We start from the raw sequence: 19028 nt of genomic DNA, 5'->3' as shown, positions 1-19028 counted from the left end.
ATACGGGACACTTCATCCTCAAAGCTGAATACACATTCTTCTCAAGCATGCATGGAACATTCTCCAAGATAGACCACGGGCTGAGGCACAAAACATATCTCCATAAAATGTAGAAGACAGAGTTTGTATCAGCAATATTCTCAGACCATAATGCGCTGAAATTAGAAGGAAATCACACACAAAAACAGATCAAACACCTGGAAATTAAACAACTCACTATTGGACGAGTGGCTTAGAAAGGATATCAAAGAGGACATCAAAAGATTTCTAAAAACGAATGAAAATGAGGACATGAGTTACCAAAACTTATGGGACACAGCAAAAGCTGTGATAAGAGAAAAGTTCATAGCTCTACAAGCATTCCTCAGGGAGGAGGAGTGAGCCCACATAAGTAACCTAACCTCACAGCTTAAGACCTTGGAGAAGGGCCAACAAAAGGAGCCCAGTCCGAACAGAAGGAAGGAAATAATAAAACTCAGAGCAGAGATTCACGAGATAGAAACCCAAAAAACAATCTGAAAGATCAATGAAACCAAGAGCTGGTTCTTCGAGAAAATAAATAAGATTGATAAGCCTTAGCAAAACTCACAAAGACAGGGAGAGAGAAAACCCTAATAAACAGGGAGAGAGAAAACCCTAATAATGGGATCAGAAATGAAAAGGGGGTCACTACAGCAGAACTACAGAAATTTAAAGGATCTTCAGGGAGTTCTAAGAGAAGCATTATGCCACAGAACATGAAAACCTCGAGGAAATGGATAAATTCCTAGATTCCTATAGACTCCCAAGGCTGAACCAAGAAGACCTGGAATACCTGAACAGACCTATCACCATCAAGGAAATTGAAACGATAATAAAAATTCTCCCCAAGCACAAAAGTACTGGCCCAGATGGATATTCTGGTGAATTCTTCCAAATCTTTAAAGAGGACTTACTCCCAATCCTCTTTAACCTTTTCCAAGAAATTGAAATATCAAAAACACTTCCAAACAGTTTGTACGAAGCAAATATCACCCTGATACCTAAAGCAGACAGAGATACAACAAAGAAAGAGAATTACAGGTCGATATCCCTGATGAACACAGATGCAAAGATCCTCAACAAACTACTAGCAAATAGAATCCAACAACTCATCAAAAAGATCATACGCCATGACCAAGTAGGATTCATCCCAGGGATGCAAGGATGGTTTAACGTTCGGAAATCAATCAACGTAATCCATCATATCAACAAAAGAAAAGATAAAAAGCATATGATCATATCAATAGATGCAGAGAAAGCATTTGACAAGATCCAGCACCCCTTTTGATGAAAACCCTAGCCAAAATGGGTATAGAGGGGACTTCCCTCAATATAGTTAAAGCCATCTACCACAAGCCTACAGCAAGCAACATCTTCAATGGGGAAAAAGTGAAAACCTTTGCTCTAAGATCAGGGACGAGACAAGGATGCCCACTTTCTCCACTGCTGTTCAATATAGTACTGGAAGTACTTGCAATAGCGGTTAGGCAAGAAAAATATATTAAGGACATTTAGGTAGGACAGGAAGAAGCTCTCACTATTTGCAGATGATATGATACTATACTTAGGAACCCTGTAACCTCTACCAAGAAACTCCTAGAAACAATAGACTTGTATAGTAAAGTTCCAGGCTATAAAATCAATACCGAAAAGTCCATGACTTTCCTATATGCAAACAGTGAGAGAGAAGAAAGTGACGAGTAAAAAACAATCCCGTTCACAATTGTGCCCCAGAAAATCAAGTACCTAGGAATCAGCTTAACTAAGAAAGTAAAGGACCTGTACAAATAAAACTACAAAATGCTACTTCAGGAAATAAAAGAGGACACGAGAAAATGGAAAGATATCCCCTGCTCATGGATCAAGGGAATTAACATTGTCAAAATGGCAATACTTCCCAAAGCATTGTACAAATTCAATGTGATCCCTATAACGATACCCATGACATTCTTCAAAGAAATGGAGCAAACACTCCTGAAATTTATATGAAACAATAAACACACACGAATAGCCAAAACAATTCTTGAGAAAAAGAAAATGGGAGGAATCAACCTCTCTAACTTCAACCTTCCAAAGTACAAAGCAGTAATAATTAAAACAGCATGGTACTGGAACAAAGGTAGAGCTGCAGACCAATGGAACAGGGTTGAATATACTGACATCTCCCCTCAAACATATGATCATCAAACCTTTGATAAAGTATCGAGAAATGTGAAGTGGAGTAAGGAAAGCCTCTTTAACAAATTGTGCTAGCAAAACTGGATGGCTATATGCAAAAATATGGGCTCAGATCTCTTCTTAACACTATGTACAAAAGTTAGATCAAAATGGATTAAAGGCCTCAACATCAGACCGGAATCCATAAGGAACATTGAAGAAAAAGTTGGCAAAACCCTCCATGATATTGAAGCTAATGGAATCTTCAAAGATGTCACGCCACTGGCCAAACAAGTGAAATAGACAAGTGGAACTACCTTAAACTAAGAAGCTTCTACACCTCAAAAGAAACAACGACCAAAATACAAAGTCTACAGAATGGGAAAGGATATTTGCCCAATACACATCCAACAAGGGATTGATACTAAGTATATATAAAGTACTGGCTGGACTCCATAAGAAGAAAACATCCAACACCATAAAAAATTGGGCAACAAAATTAACTGATACTTTCTCAAAAAATAAATCTGAATGGCAAAAAGGCACATGAGAAAATGCTCTACATCATTACTAATCAGGGAGATGCAGATCAAAACCACAATGAGATATCATCTCACATCACAGAGACTGGTCCACATCCAAAAGAATAAAAGCAAGAAATGCTGGCACAGATGTGGCGAGAAAGGGACCCTCCTTCGCTGCTGGTGGGAATGCCGACTGGTTCAGCCCTTTTGGAAAACAGTTTGGACAATTCTCAAAAAATTAGAAATTGAGCTCCTATTTGACCCAGCAATATCACTCCTGGGAATATATCCCAGAGAGGCAAAAAAGTATAGTCAAAGTGACATCTGCACTTGTCTGTTCATTGCAGCACTGTTTACAATAGCTAGAATCTCGAAAGAACCTGAGTGCCCTAGAATAGATGACTAGTTAAAGAAACTTTGGTACATCTATACAATGGAATAATATATAGCTGCTAGAAAAGATGAAGTCATGAAATTTACATACATGTGGTACTACATGGAAAGCATCATGCTAAGCTAAATGAGTCAGAAAGAGAGGGATAGATATAGAAAGATTGCATTCATCTGGGGAACATAAAGTAACATAATAGGAGTCTAACACCCAAGAATACCCGAGATTAGTACCAGGAGGTTTACTTCATGGCTTGGAGGCCAGCCACACATGCTAGGGAAAAAGGCAGCTCAGATAGAGAAGGGACCACCAAATAAAGGGTGTTGGGAGGATCCTCCCAGGATGGGCAAGGCATGGTGAAAGTAGACTATAGACCGAACATGATTGCCATTCAATGCCTCTTTTGCAAACCACAACATCCAAAAGGAGGAGAGAACAAAAGGCAATGCCCTGCCACAGGTGCAGGGTTGGATGGGGAGGATGGATCGTGGGAGGGATATTGGGATCCGTGGTGGTGGAAAATGGGCACTGGTGGGTGGATGGGTATTTGATCATTGTATAATTGAAACCCAAGCACAAAAATGTAAAAGTCTATGGTGTTTCGCTAATAAAATTTTTAATAAAAAAAAGAAAAGAAATGCAACTGATGTTAGAACCTACAGATATCCAAATTCAAGGGTTTTCAAAACCCAAAATTTTTGAGGTTAAATAACTATCCTATACTAATTTTTCAATTCACCTCTTAAAATCACAATTTTCTAATGCATAACACATTCTTTCTAATATCTATTGGAATCTTCATTTTTTAATTTTATTGCAGAAAACAATTTAAGATAATTAATATCATCAGAAATAATTATCACTAGGGGCAGTTAAAAAGGTGTGCTGTAAATCAAGACAAAATGAAAAAATGTATAGTGAAGGATAGTATTGATTTGTAATAATGCAGATAATGCATTATATACACACTATTTACAGAGAAACATATGTAATGCAATATCACTTGAGTTAAAATATTCATAGTTAAGATATTTGTTTTAGAGCCAGAGAAAAATTATGAAATTGTGTATTTCTATTTCTACTTTAAAACATATTTTCCTTTTAAATATTGAGTGACTTACTGGTCACCCTTTTTTAGGCTTGTACTGAGTTCTAATAACATCATGAGAATTTTGAATTCCAAATAAAATCTTGCTTCTAAATTGCCTTAAAACAATTACACTTACCAGAGAATATCTGCTTAACACAGATTTATAAGTGCATAAAATGTTTAATTAAAACAATATATCTAAAATTGCATAATGTTAAGATACTGAGGAATATAGAATGGAATCAGATCACTAGTATAGTGTTTATTACAAAAGAAAAGGGCTGGAGCGATAACACAGTGGTAGGGCATTTGCCTTGCATGCAGCCAACATGGCTGACCCGAGTTCGATTCCTCCGCCCCTCTCGGAGAGCCTGGCAAGCTACTGAGAGTATCTCGCCCACACGGCAGAGCCTAGAAAGCTACCCGTGATGTATTCGATATGCCAAACACAGTAACAACAAAGTCTCCAATGGAGACGTTACTCGGCCTGCTCGAGAAAATCGATGAAAAACGGGAGGACAGTGACAGTGACAGTGATAAAATAAAAATGTCAGTTTGTGGCTTGACTTTTAGATGATACATCATACTTCTGCTACAACTAGAAAACTTAAGACAGGAATCTGAAGAAGTCTTGAACAAAGCTATTTTTGCTAAAGCATTCATTCTAGATGAGCATTTTGGCCAGAATTTTTACTTTTCTGAGCCTGACGGTCACGGTCACGGTACTCCCGTTGTTCATTGATTTGCTCGAGAGGGCCCAGTAATGTCTCCATCATGAGACTTGTTGTTACTGTGTTTGGCATATCGAATATGTCACGGGGAGCTTGCCAGGCTCTGCCGTGTGGGCGAGATACTCTCGGTAGCTTGCCAGGCTCTCCGAGAGGGGCGGAGAAATTGAACTCGGGTCGCCCATGTTGGCCGCTTGTAAGGCAAATGCCCTACCACTGTGCTATCACTCCAGCCCTGAGCCTGACAGTGGTCCCATTTTCTTCCATGCTCTAGCAATAATAGAGTTTTGGAACTATTGAATATTTAATTTACTTTTCAAACATTTGTGAAGCGTTTGCCTTTGCATACTCTACCCCAAAGGCAAGCAATGCAATATTCAGTCAGAGTGACTGCCAATTTTGGCATAAATAAATCCCTAACATCCTCAACCACGCAGAAGGATATGGCAATATTCCCAGCTTGGCAGAATTTAAAACACATGAGTTCGTACTTAATGAGATGTCTGTATTATGTGAACAGACCTATTACAAAGTATAATATCATTCTCCCTTCTATCCATGACTTTCCAAAATTGAGTAACAAGAACTTCTTATCCTCAGAGACATCAGAACTGAGATAAAGAGGCTGCATCTTGGTTGTGTATAACACCACTTCACAAGGGATTAAACTTTGACCCATGTCTGGAGGGTATGGTAATGATGGTTTCAGAAGTGAAAGAGCAACACCAAGTGCATTACTAGCAGTTTGACCTGTGTTCTGTCTAGATGCTAGTATACCTTAACCAGGGAATAGACATATTGGTTTATGTAATTGAGCTAATTCCAAAAAAAAACCATAACATCTGCTAAGCACAGTAAAATAAATCACATAAAAAATGTTGACCTATACTTCCTCACTTCCTGTTTATCATGTGGCTATTTATTTTCTAATTATATGTACAGATTTTGAAAATACCACACTTGCATGGTAGTTGATCTCTTGGGTGTAGATAGGTTTTTCAATCTCTATTTGAATGAACAGCACTTGAAGCGAGATATCTGCACTTGTGTCTCATAAAAAAATGAATTATTTTCTATTACTGGGTAAATAGGTAAGATTTCATGTTCAAATTGTGTTCCTTTTTGAAGACAAGAAGTCATCATATGAAGGTATGAAAAAAATGCCCTCATTCCTAACAAGGAATGTTTCTCTTGAGGTCAAACCACTTGTTTTTATAGAATCATGTCTCTTGTATGTGGGGCTGAACCCAGGCCTCTTTCATCCAAAATATTTAAATTACCTCACACCTCAAGCCTACACATTTTAATGTACTATGGTATTTCAATAAAACTGAAAAAGTGAAGTAGGGAGTATCTGCATGAGGAACTCCAAAGACTGCTTTTCGAAAAACAAACTATAATGGGTTAACCAGTTACTTCCCAGAGTTTATATACAATTAAAACACTAGAATAGGACCTATATTAATAATGTTTCTGCAAATATAGTCAAGAGAAAAATCCTGAACTGAGGTCACCTTAGATTTAGGATGAGTTCAAAATCCAATGACTGATGTCTGATTGAGAAAAGAGAACATATGCATAGGCACAATGAAGATGACCGTATATACACAGTAGTGATTGAGTTACCCTGGCACAAGTCACATGATATTAAGAGCCCCTGGAAGCTAGAGCAGTAAGGAGTAATTCTCTGAGGGACTTTCAGAAATATCATGGCCCTTTTAATAGCTTGGTTTCCCTTTTCTTGCTTCCACATTGTGACACAATGTGTTTCTGATATACTCAACCTCTCATTGGTAATTTGCCATGATTATAATTTTTCAGCCCTTTAAAAATGATGCACAACTGTGCTTAGGGAAGTCTAATAAGCAATTCAAAGCATACAGAATTTTTGGTAAGGGCACAAAAATGGGGAAATATTTCTTCAAGAAAATCCACACAACTGGGAAATCTAGCTCATATGTGGTTTCATCCCTATCTCTGATATGCTTGATAGATGCTCTCCTCTGAATGATTAAATTAAGGTGGAATTCCTTATCTTCTCAGTAATCATTAAAGATGTATGAAAAAATGCTGGAGACTGGGAAACCTATCCATATCCATGAGATCAACATCTGTACTTTATTGTGCTTATCAGATACTTTGCTTTTTAAATAATTTTTAGTGTGTATGAGGGCAAGAGTGGAACAGGACTCTGAGATCATTTTTACTATATCATGTTTCAATTCTGTGTTTCTGGGTCACATTCAATTATGACCTGTAGATTTCTTAAAGACACAATACCAATATACACTTAATAGATGGAAGTATACTATGAATCTAATTTTTAGGGAAGCTTATTGTGATATTCTCTTTAATACAGTGGCCAGAAACCAAATATGCCTTATTAACATATGCTATAAAAGAAAGGAATGCATTTAAAAATTTAATATTAGAGAAAATATGAGGAAAGATGAGATATGAGAAAAGTGAAAGATGACATGACTTGTCTAAATAGTAAAAATAAGACCTAGTTGTAACAGTACAAGATTCTTGAAGTGTAAATGTTCAGTCATGAGAGTACTATCTATTATTTGACTAGTTATTGTTTCACAACTTTTCTTATTAGGCTTCCTGAGACCTAAGAAAGGAGTAGATTTTATGTAACTCAAAACGTTATTCAAACATGTATAAAACTAGTCCTGTGTCATATTTTATAGTCTTACTTTTCTTTTAAGTATCCTAAATTAAATCATTATACACCAAATACCAACTTGTTCTTCAAAAGACATGTTCTTTTCATTTCTCTTTTTGTGATCTGGGTTTTACCTAGAAAGTGCAGCATATAGTCACATCCTTTAATTACTATCATTTATCAGAAAGCCGGGTCTAATATCTAGAGAAAAAAGTAAACTCTATAGAAGAAAGTAGTAAAGAGCATGTACAATGGGAATTTACAGCCAAATTTAGTCAGCTAAAAATAGTAAAAAGCAACAAAAGATAATGTCCTGCCACAGAGGCAGGGTGCAATTGGGGGGATGGGGGTGGGAGGGATACTGGGATTAGTGGTGGTGGAGAATGGGCACTGTGGAGGGAAGGGCACTCGATCATTGTATAAATGAAACCCAAGAACAAAAATTTTTAAGTCTACAACTGTACCTCATGGTGTTTAATTAATAAAAATTTAAAAAAATAAAAAATAATAAATAAAATAGTAAAAAGAAAATTTAGATATATGAGGAGGAAAAAAGAATTCTCAAAAAAATGGAATGTTACAGATATACTGGAATAGAAGAATCTTCAAAGGTGATTAATTAAATTTGTGTAAATATAACTTATATTTACATAAATATAATATACTACCTCCACTACCAAGCAGCTGCCAAGCTCCAGGACTCTTTCCAGACATTTCATAAGACACTTAATACCCATCTTCCAAGATTACTGCACTATATTTGATAGGGTTCAAATATGATTTGAACCATGGGAACATCTACAAGGGTGATTAAAGACTGTCTAAAAACCTCTATCCCTCTTGTAGAGCCTGGAAAATTACCGAGAATATCCCACAAGCATGGCAGAGCCTGGCAAGCTATCCATGGCATATTTGATATGCCAAAACCAGTAAGTACAATGAGTCTCATTCCCCTGATCCTGAAAGAGACACCGATACAGCAGCATTAAGAAGAATGAGGAAGGAGAGGCTGATAAATACTTAAGGCTGAACTAGGCTGCCAAAATAAAAAAAGGACAAAAATGACTGTCTGTACTTTCAATGCACATATGTTGGCATCGGATGCATCCATCAAGGACCCAAAGATACAAATGCAAAAGGTCAAGTACGACATCATTGGTATGACCGAGACAAGAAGGCATCAAACACATCACATCTTTTTCAACACTGGAGAAGAACTGTTCCTTGGACATGCGACAAAAGAGGCGTCGGTGGTGTTGGTGTCTTTGTCAACACGAACTTGGCCATGAGCATTGATTCATGCGAATGCTAACAACCCGAATCAGACAATTGCACTTAAGTAGATGTGGGTCACTTCTGGCAGTTTCTATCTTCGTTGTCTACATACCAGCATCCAATTATGATGAAGGAAAAATTGAGAAGTTCTACATGGAGCTGGAGAAGTTCTATAAAGAAGACCACACCTTCTACAAGACCATTATAGGTGATTTTAATGCCAAGATAGGACCAAAAAGATCAGCAGAAGAACCCCACATCGGGATCTATGGCTTAGAATGGAATAAACAGGGTAAGAGACTGTTTGAGTTCATCATGTCAACCAAGATCATCCATGGTAACTCACAGTTCCAGAAGGCCGAATCTTAAATGTTGGACATGGGATTCTCCTGGTTACACAATGAAATTGACCACATCATATTCATTCGACGATTTTGGCTGACCTATGTCACTATTGTCCCAAAATTCCAAATGGGATCTGACCACTGTCGCCTTCATGCAAAATTCTCCATCATGTATCAGGGAGAAAGAGCTACAAAGTTTCAGAAGAGCACTCCCAGATCGACCACCAACTGGGAGCTCTTCAGCACTATTGCGGCAACATGGGAAGATGCCGTCATTGACAACATTGAAGAGGAATACAATTGACTGGTTCAGCACCTCCATGATTGTTTGAGGAACGCAGAGAGAAGACAGCCACAAAAAAACATAAAACAATAAACACCTGTCTTCGAAAATTCTTGAGGTCATTCATCAATGTGGCTTGGCGCAATCCTCAGGCAACCATAAGTGAACATCTGAATTCGCAAAGCTGTCCATAGAAGCAATAAAGGAAGACCACAAAGAGAGAAGAGCAGCAGTACTGGCAGATGCAGCACAAGCCAGAAAAAGCAATTGCAATGCCCGCCTATCCTTCACCAACTAAGAGACCAATATGACTGCCCTCCAACGTCCTGATAGATCTATCACATCTTACAGAAGTGCAATGGAGAAGATTATTAATGACTTATACTCAGATCTCTTTGATAGCCATATCCACCTGACAACACACCAAATTCCGCAGGATGGATATGTTATTCCCAACATTCTCCCTTCTGAAATCGAAACACCATTACATTGGTAAAGAAACTAACAGCACCCTGCCCAGATAATGTCAGACCTGAACACCTGAAAAACCTGCCATCAGTACTCATCAGTAAACTGGCTCAGCTCCTCACACGCTACATGTCTGAATGAAAGGTGGAAAAGCAGCAAGACTGTACTACTGTACAAGAAGGGAGGCATCCACGACATTGGCAATGATTGCCAGATGTGCCTGTTGTCTGTCGTCTACAAGCTGTTCACTTGAGCCATCCTAAAGAGAAATGGTAGAGCACTAGATCAAGGAGAACCATGTGAGCAAGCTGGGATCTGAACTCATTAAGGTTTCTGGGGAGTTTAAGATGCCGCTCTGTCTAACGTTCATTGACTTAAAGAAGGCCTTAGATTCTGTTGAGATAGAAGCAATCATTGGAGCCCTAGCCAAACAGGACATTCAAACTCAATACATCAGGATCCTCCATGAGCTGTATTATGGATTCACTACCAGGACCTCACCATTCTACAAGGAAGTGATCATCCATGTCAAGAGAGGGATTAGGCAGGGTGATACCATTTCTCTGAAACTCTTCAGTGCCACCCTCAAGAACATCATGAGATGACTAAAATGGAAAGGAATGGGAGTGAAGATAGATGGTTGGCAACTTCACCATCCCTGCTTTGCTGATGACATTGTTCTAATAACACCAAACATTAGCCAAGCGGCACAAATGCTGGCTGACTTCGACCGTGAGTGTGGAAAAGTCAGACTACAGCTGAATCTCACCAAGACAATGTTTATTTGAAACGGTCTCTTTTCAGACATTCCATTCGCTCTCAACTGAATGAACATCTTTGAATCCAACAGTTATGTGTACCTAGGTCGAAAAGTCAACATGATGAATGACCTGGCACCTGAGTTGCGCAGGAGGATGAGAGCGGCTTGGAAAGCCTTCAAGAGGGTAGTAGAAATAGCTAAAATGATGAAGAACCTTCGGCTCTGGGCACATATCTTTGATTCCACTGTTCTTGCTGCATTAACATACGCCTCAGAAACCTGGGCCCTACAAGAACAGGATGAGAACGCTATTCGGGCCTCCAAAAGAGGAATTGATAGATCTATGCTTGGAGTATCACATTTCACTCAAATGAGAGAAAGAATCTGGAGTTCCAACCTCCATTGAAGATCAGAAATTAGGGACACTTTCTCGTTTGCCAAGACGTAGAAAATCAGATGGGCTGGACACGTAATGAGATTTGGAGATGACTGCTGGACTAGAGCAATTACCGACTGGATTCCACGGGACATCAAAATATTGCATGGCCACCCACCTAGAGACCTAGAGATTGTAAGACTTCTTTGTCGAGACCCTGAACGATCGATTTGAAGCTCTTCATGTTCCTAGAATGAATAAATGCCATTGGCATCATTTTGTTTACTAGCATGTGTCAGGGATGATTGGAGGCATTACTGGCATTCACTCAAGCAAATCGATGAGTAATCAATGTCAAGAGATCAAGTGATACTTTATAAAATAAAAATAATTCATATAAATAATTTAGTTAATTTTAATTGACAAAGTAAAGCATTCATCTAAAACTAAAATGGTGAGCCGTTAAAAAAAAATTAGCTAAACTTGTGTAAACTGTTAAAAAACACAGTATATTCATTTTTATCTTTTTAAAATAAAGTTAAGAATGATTGTTTAAAATATGCTATTGAAAAATAACATGCACAATCACAGTCATGGTCCTCCAGTTGTTCATCGATTTGCTCGAGCGGACCCAGTAACGTCTTCATTGTGAGACTTGTTGTTACTGTGTTTGGCATATTGAACACGTCATGGGTAGCTTGCCAGGCTTTGCCATGTGGGTGAGATACTTTCACGAGCTTGCCGGGCTCTCCAAGAGGGGCGAGGGAATCGAACTCGGGTCAACCATGTTGGCTGCAAGCAAGGCAAATGCCCTACCACTGTGCTATCGCTCCAGCCCAACATGCACAATAGTAATTAATAATTTAATATATTAGACAGACATTTTTCTTCTTCCTAAAGACAGATTAATATTATAACATATATAGTGAATATGATAAAGCATACTTGTCATGGGTTTGAATTAAGAACGTTCACCTTTGTTTAATTGTTGTGTATTTTCCATTCACCTTGTCGTAATGCATTATTACATTTACATTCATTTTCTTAATTATTTAAAATAATAATGAATATAACACAGACAATAATTTTTATCTTTTTTGAAAATATGTAATAAATAAGGTTGGAGTTATTTTACATAATCTTAAATGGTGTTGCTTCTTAAACAATAATCAGCAAAGTGTTATCTGAGATTGACTAATATTGTTTAAATTCATGAGAGAATATGGCGTTAACTAATGAATATCTAGTCTACCCCTCACATCAAGAAAGCTCTCATTCCATGTGTTGAATAGATAAATTTTAATGACAACTCCTAAGGTGGAAATTTTGATAGTTTGAGCCATTGTTCAAATTGTCATAGCTTATCAAAATACAGTTGGATGAATGAGAACCATACAATGGAAGTTTGGTTGATAAAAGGGAAATCAAAGAAAAGGTAAGGAGAGATCTGGAAAGAAATTACATCCTAGTGATCTTTTACAGAATAAACTTCAAATTCAGTAAAATATTTAAATTTCTAACACACACACACACACACACACACACACACACACACACACTCACTTCTCCAGGATTTTCCTAAAGAAAACCCTAAAAATTTCTCTGTGGTAGGTTGAGTTGGGTAGGTGGTGGGCGGTTCTGTATATCCTTTGAGTTAACATAATTTTATGACTATGACTACTGGTTATACTTTGGATATTTGAAATAAACTTTATATCTTAATAACCTTTAAAATTAAAAATAAAATAAACTTTTTGTTTTAATTATAGCACTGTCCTCCCGTTGTTCATCGATTTGCTCGAGCGGGAACCAGTAACATTTCACAACAAATTGTGAGACTTGTTGTTATTGTTTTTGGCATATTGAATACATCACGGGTAGCTTGCCAGGCTTTGCCCTGCGTGCAAGATACTCTCAGTAGCTTTCTGGGCTCTCCGAGAGGGGTGGAGGAATTGAACTCGGGTCAGCCATGTTGGCTGCATGCAAGGCAAATGTCCCACCCTCTGTGCTATTGCTCCAGCCCATTTTAACCAACTTATTAAAAATAAATTTTAATATACATGTAATTAGATATAAAATATCTTAAATACCAAACAATTAGGAAGTTTAGTGTAGTGACATATCCCCCATGGACTCTTATCTGAGAATGAGACACACCTTTGGAAATAGTACCTTGGAGCAGAGAAGGCAACAAGAATGTTAAACTGTTGAGGCACATGTGTTGCCAGCCCATGCCACTGGGGCACATATAGCATGAGCTTGTGCTTACTGTCTACAGCTTTCCTCTTGAAGTGTGTATGCTGCCTCTGTTCTGGAAAAATTCAAATTCACATTCTCCCTTGAGCACATTTCTCTGTCTCTCTCTGACTCTCTCTCTGTCTGTCTCTCTCTCTGCCTCTCTCTCTCTGTCCCCCCTCATTCTCTCCCCTTCCTCAAAATTTCCCATAAAAGATGTTTTTACTTGACTAAAAAAGAATGTTAGTCTTGTTTCTGAATCCTATGTATAGACAGTCATGAAACTCTCTATATAAGATATATGTATATATATGGAGTATATTGAATTGACAAAGAAAAATAAGTTGAACAGAGTAATAGTGGAAAGATAGGACTGAAACTTTAAATGTATTGTTTTCCATATTGAGGAATTTAATATAATATAGAGACATGTTGAAGAAAGGAACTAGTGAGTAATAAGGTCAAGGGATCTAATTTAATGGAAATAAATTGTAGCAATATTAAAGGGACAAAGCTTGGAGCAAGCAAACCTGATTAGGGGACTATTGCTGTGCCCTAAGAGATAGAGTTTGAGAATGTAGGATGACTTCAAGTTGACAATTTGTCCTTTGGCTTTTCTAGTTTATATGGAATGAACATAGATATCAGAAATAAATAAGAAACTAGATTAAATATCCATTATTTTAAGGAAATAAGTAGGAAGATGTCCGATAAATCATTTAGTATATTGGTTTGAATCTCAAGAATAAATATTGGCTCCTGACCAGTTTTGATCAAAAGTATTTCTGTGAGTATATTTTGGTTTCTATCCTAAATAAGACAATGGCCAAGAATGAAACCCGAAGGGGAAAATATACAGTACTTAGAAGTTAGAGGGAAAAAAATTAAAAAGAGAAATAACTGAATGAATTGGAAATAAAATGGAAAGTTTCTCAACAAGGAATATGACTGAAATCAAGAATGAAAAAGAAGCAAACATATGTCAGGAGGCAAACAGGGACTTGCTGGTGACCATTATAAGAAGCATATTAAGACAGCAGGTAGAAAATCTAAGATGCAATTGGGGGAAAGTGTTTTTTGTTTAATAAAAGTAAAGTAAAGTAAAGTAAAGGCCCTCCCGTTGATCGTCGATTTGCTCGAGCGGGCCCAGTAACGTCTCCATTGGAGACTTTGTTGTTACTGTGTCTGGCATATCGAATACGTCACGGGGAGCTTGCCAGGCTCTGCTGTGAGGGCGAGATATAAAGAATAATGAGTAGCTTTTATATGTTGTAAAAAATATGTAAACTGCTCTGAAATTACTACTCAGAACAAGAAATAAAATAGCCGGAATCCAAAATGTCTTCCAGATGCATTCCTTTCTAACACTATCCCCACTCTTAAACAGAGCTGCACTGAAACTTCTCACACGTGAAACTATTTTTCAACTTTTCAAAAACACAATTATATGGAATTCACTCATCTGTGTTCTTTCAGTGAATATTTTATTTCAGCGGATATTTTGTAACTAACCTATTATCCCTATTGTTTTATGTAGCAATAGTTCATTAAGTTGCACTGCGTTATAGCATTCTAGTGCATAAATATACCATAGATAAATCATGTAACCTATTCTTTATGGCTTCTTGCAGTTTCCTCTTCTGGTTGTTATAAATAAGTCTGCTGGACTATTTTTGTCCAAGTCTTTTGTTATACATATAATTTCAGTGTAGAAAGGTAGTTTCTTCTTTTAGTGGAATTATAGAACAAAGTGAATAAATATTATGTATTTCATTATATACTTAAACTCTAAAAAATTATCAATTTTTGTGTCCATCAGTAGTGCTGAGGAAAATGCCTCTTGAAACACATCTTTGCCAAATGTCATTGTTTTCTGTCCATAATTTTAACCATTATAAAAGATGACAGGTGAAATTTCATTATGGTTCCCTAAAAATGAGGCTGAATTCAATTTACATATGTATATGTATGTAGGCATGTGTATATATATATATATATGTGTGTGTGTGTGTGTATATATATCTCCTATATGTATATCCAATATACATATATATGTGTATACATGTGTTTATACTTTTTCCAAAAAGTATCCTTTAACATCATCTTTGCCACTTTTGAATTTAGTTGGTTAAAATTTTTACTGAGTTATAATGATTTTTAATAGTAATTATGTTAATGATTTAGGTAGATAAAATGTTGCATTACACCTACCACAAGAGCAATAATATCCCTCTCTCCATCCATCTTTTGATCTTTCCTGTCCCTTGTTGTTCTGCCACTGCTTGTCACATACTTATGTAGGCAGAATCTCAGGATCAATTTTTATTGGGCATTGTCTATCTATTTTTTTTGTTTTTATTAAAACAGTCAACAGTCCTACCAATATTGCTGTTTTATACTTACACTGACCTGAAATGGCCATTTGAAAATTTTATCTATCCAGTGTTGCATGCCTATTCAGGCATTTCACTGCAAAATTATGTATGCATTTAGCCTTGGGGTGTTGGCTCAGACCCTGCTGAGAGAGTTGTAGACTAAGATCTGACAGATTCTGGAACTCTGAAATCTTTTGCCCCAAGGGTTTTGCTGAGAGATTGTGGCCTAGTAAATATAACATTTCTTTTTACTTCAGTTTCATTTAATTTGCATGCCTGAAGGAGTAAGAATTACATTTGAAATCAAATATTCTTAAATCAATTCTATGCATTCACTCAAACTCAAAGCAGCCTTTTTCCATTGCTGCAGTTTTCAGAATTCAACCTTCAGATCATAGAGATTGTTACCATTTTGACTGCCCCATATTAACACAGGATCACCATTTCCCAACTTTAAAATAAAGAAGCAACTTGTAAGAATTAGAAAAAAGTACAACTAAACAGCAATGTTCTGCGTCTGCATCTCAATTATACCAAGATAATTCAGGTTCTCTAACTCTCTCTGTCTCTGTTTCTGTCTGTCTCTATCTGTGTCTCTGTCTCTGTGTCTGTCTATCTGTCTGTCTGTCTGTCTGTCTGTCTCTCTCTCTCTCTCTTTCTCTCTCTCCCTCTCTCTCTCTCAATTGCAATATTGTCTTTTTGGAATCCAAAATTTCCCAGTCAGACCACAAATGAAGCAAAATCAGATGTGGGTTTCTCGGGAATCAATTGTAAAAGTCTAACTTTCTATTTCTTTCTAGACTGTAGAGGGAACATGGTAAGTGCTTGCTTTCATTGGCAGGAATGCGGGGTGGGATGGGGAGATTCCAGAACTGTGTGTAGACACAAACTTATTTGTACTAACCGTAGGGGGTATATTGAAAGAGATAGTTAAAATACATCTATAAACTGATGGTTATTCTGTACTTTATAAAATTGACCTAGGGGCCAGAGAGATAGTACAGGAGTAGAGCATTTGCCTTACAGGTGGCCAACCCAGCACTACATATGCCCCCCAACTCACTAGGGGTGATCTCTGAGCTTAGAGCAAGAGTGAAGCCTGAGCACTGTCAGGTGTGGTGCCCACAGCCTCCCGCAAATTGACTTAAAATATTAAATGTCAGGAGATTCAATTGGTGACTACAAAGTTTATGAAAACTTGTGTATTTCTACAGAAGAGGTACTATGTATGCTTGCTAGGAACACCAGCTTGGCTCTTACTCCAAAGTAGTCAGATACAGTAATCAGCTTTTGGGAGACAAATTTAAGAAACTTCCCAGCCCTACAGTGGCCCTAAGGTATGGTGGATCACATCCCTTTGAGATGCAAATCTAAGCTCCTAGGAGAAAGAGAAATAGAGGAAACACACATTGAGAAATCTAGGCCCCACCTTACAAAATCAGAAGCTATGGAAAACCTAAAAGCCTTCCTGAGAATATAAAAGATTCTCAATGAAATCCTGGGCTGGAGAGATAGCACTGCAGTAGGGCGTTTGCCTTGCACATAGCCAACATGCCAACTCCAGTTCGATTCCTCCGCCCCTCTCAGAGAGCCCGGCAAGCTACCGAGCAAATCGATGAACAACAGGAGGACCGTGACCGTGATATACCTCAATGGAATAAGAATAAGCCGTTTCCTATGACAATTCCTGCCTTAACAATTTTGTATGCAGAGGACTTCAGGCCAAGACAGTTGGGAGGTATTGTATATACCTTCTTCCCAAAGCCACTGGAGTATTTTTCTTCCAAGCCCATGTTTGGTTTTTGAACTAGTTCTCAATCTTCCTCTGTTTTTACTGCTCTGGAAAAATCTGTTTACTCTTGAATACCCCCCACTCTCTCTCCCTTCCCTTTCTCTCTTCTCTCTGTTTCTCTGTCTCTATCTTTCTCTGTCTCTCTGTCTCTGTGTCTTTCTGTCACACACACACACACACACACACACACACACACACACACACACACACAGAGTGCCTGAGGTGGGCAAGCAGAGGACTGGAAATCCTCTTTTATTCTGGCTGGCTCCCTTATTCCCCACATTACCAAACAACCTGAAATATTATTGTGTAAAAGAGGAATAATACTTTTTATGAAATTATGGGGACTATTGTAAGGTCCCTTGGAACCCTGAAGGAGATTCCAGAGTTAAAACTCCACTGATTAGTAACTCTCCCTTTCCTGCCCCCTCCCTAGTAGAGCTTAGAGTGAAACCATTCCCCGCCCTTATTGGGATATAAACCATTTGTTGACTCTTCCTTGCTGGGATGTAAATTCTGGAACCATTTGTTGACTCTTTCCTGTTGGTATGTAAATTCGGAAACCTTTTGTTGGCCCTTCCTTATCTGTTACCTCTGTTAGGAACTTTTTCCTTATCCACCTCCAGGAGCCATGAGCTGAGAATCAAAGGGAACAAAAAAGATAACCAAATGTCTGAGTTACCAGATGCCCACTAGCCACAATGCCTAAGTACGTAAATGCTGATCTTTGAATCTATAGGCTAAATGGATTGGTTAAGAAAGCATATGTTGTTACAAATCTATTGGCTATGAAATGCGGGGGGCTTTGCTGTAAGGCCAGTAAAGGCCTATATAAGACCGACTTTGAAGAAGTTCGGGGTCTTGCCTGATGGCTTGACCCTGGCTAGCCAGCTCAATAAACTACCTGCTTGTTGATTGCATTCCTGAGTGGTCCTTGCTTGCGGTCGGAGATCCAGAGTTGTGCCCTAACACTATGACCTTTTTTTGTGGGGCAAGGGGTTGTGTCCAGAGCTATATTTGCAAAGGGTGGGTGATTTGGAAGATGGCAGATTCATGTCCTTTAGCAACCATCTTGTCTACACAGACACAAGAAGGGATTTTCATAGGGAAAGAAGAGAGAAGAAAGGGTGGGTTATAAACTTGTTGGCTCCAGGATGATTCCCCCCCCTAAAAAAGAAAGAGCCCAAAACAACTAAGAATAGAACTCTAAATTGAATAGAGTATTCAAAAGACATAAATATTTATACTCCTATGCATTTTTGTTTCCTTTTTTTCTTTCACTTATTTTGAATCACTCTGTGTGTGTGTGTGTGTGTGTGTGTGTGTGTGTGTGTGTGTGTGTACATACCTTTTACTTGAGTCAGGAAGAAGGGCCAAGCTTTCAGTAGCTGAACTTGGACTGAGTGGAAAGGTAAGGATCTATTGACTTGTTTTTATTATCAAGTATATTTGTAAAGGCCACTGTTATGTAAGTTTTTTAAATAGCGATTTGTTATTTTTTACTACTCTCTATATATGAATTGCTCAATATGTTTTAA

This window comes from Sorex fumeus, unplaced genomic scaffold (genome assembly GCF_029834395.1).
Source record: "Sorex fumeus unplaced genomic scaffold, SorFum_2.1 ptg000003l, whole genome shotgun sequence".
Lineage (NCBI taxonomy): Eukaryota > Metazoa > Chordata > Mammalia > Eulipotyphla > Soricidae > Sorex > Sorex fumeus.
The sequence above is the reverse complement of the archived record's forward strand: the minus strand, read 5'-3'. Positions refer to the sequence as shown.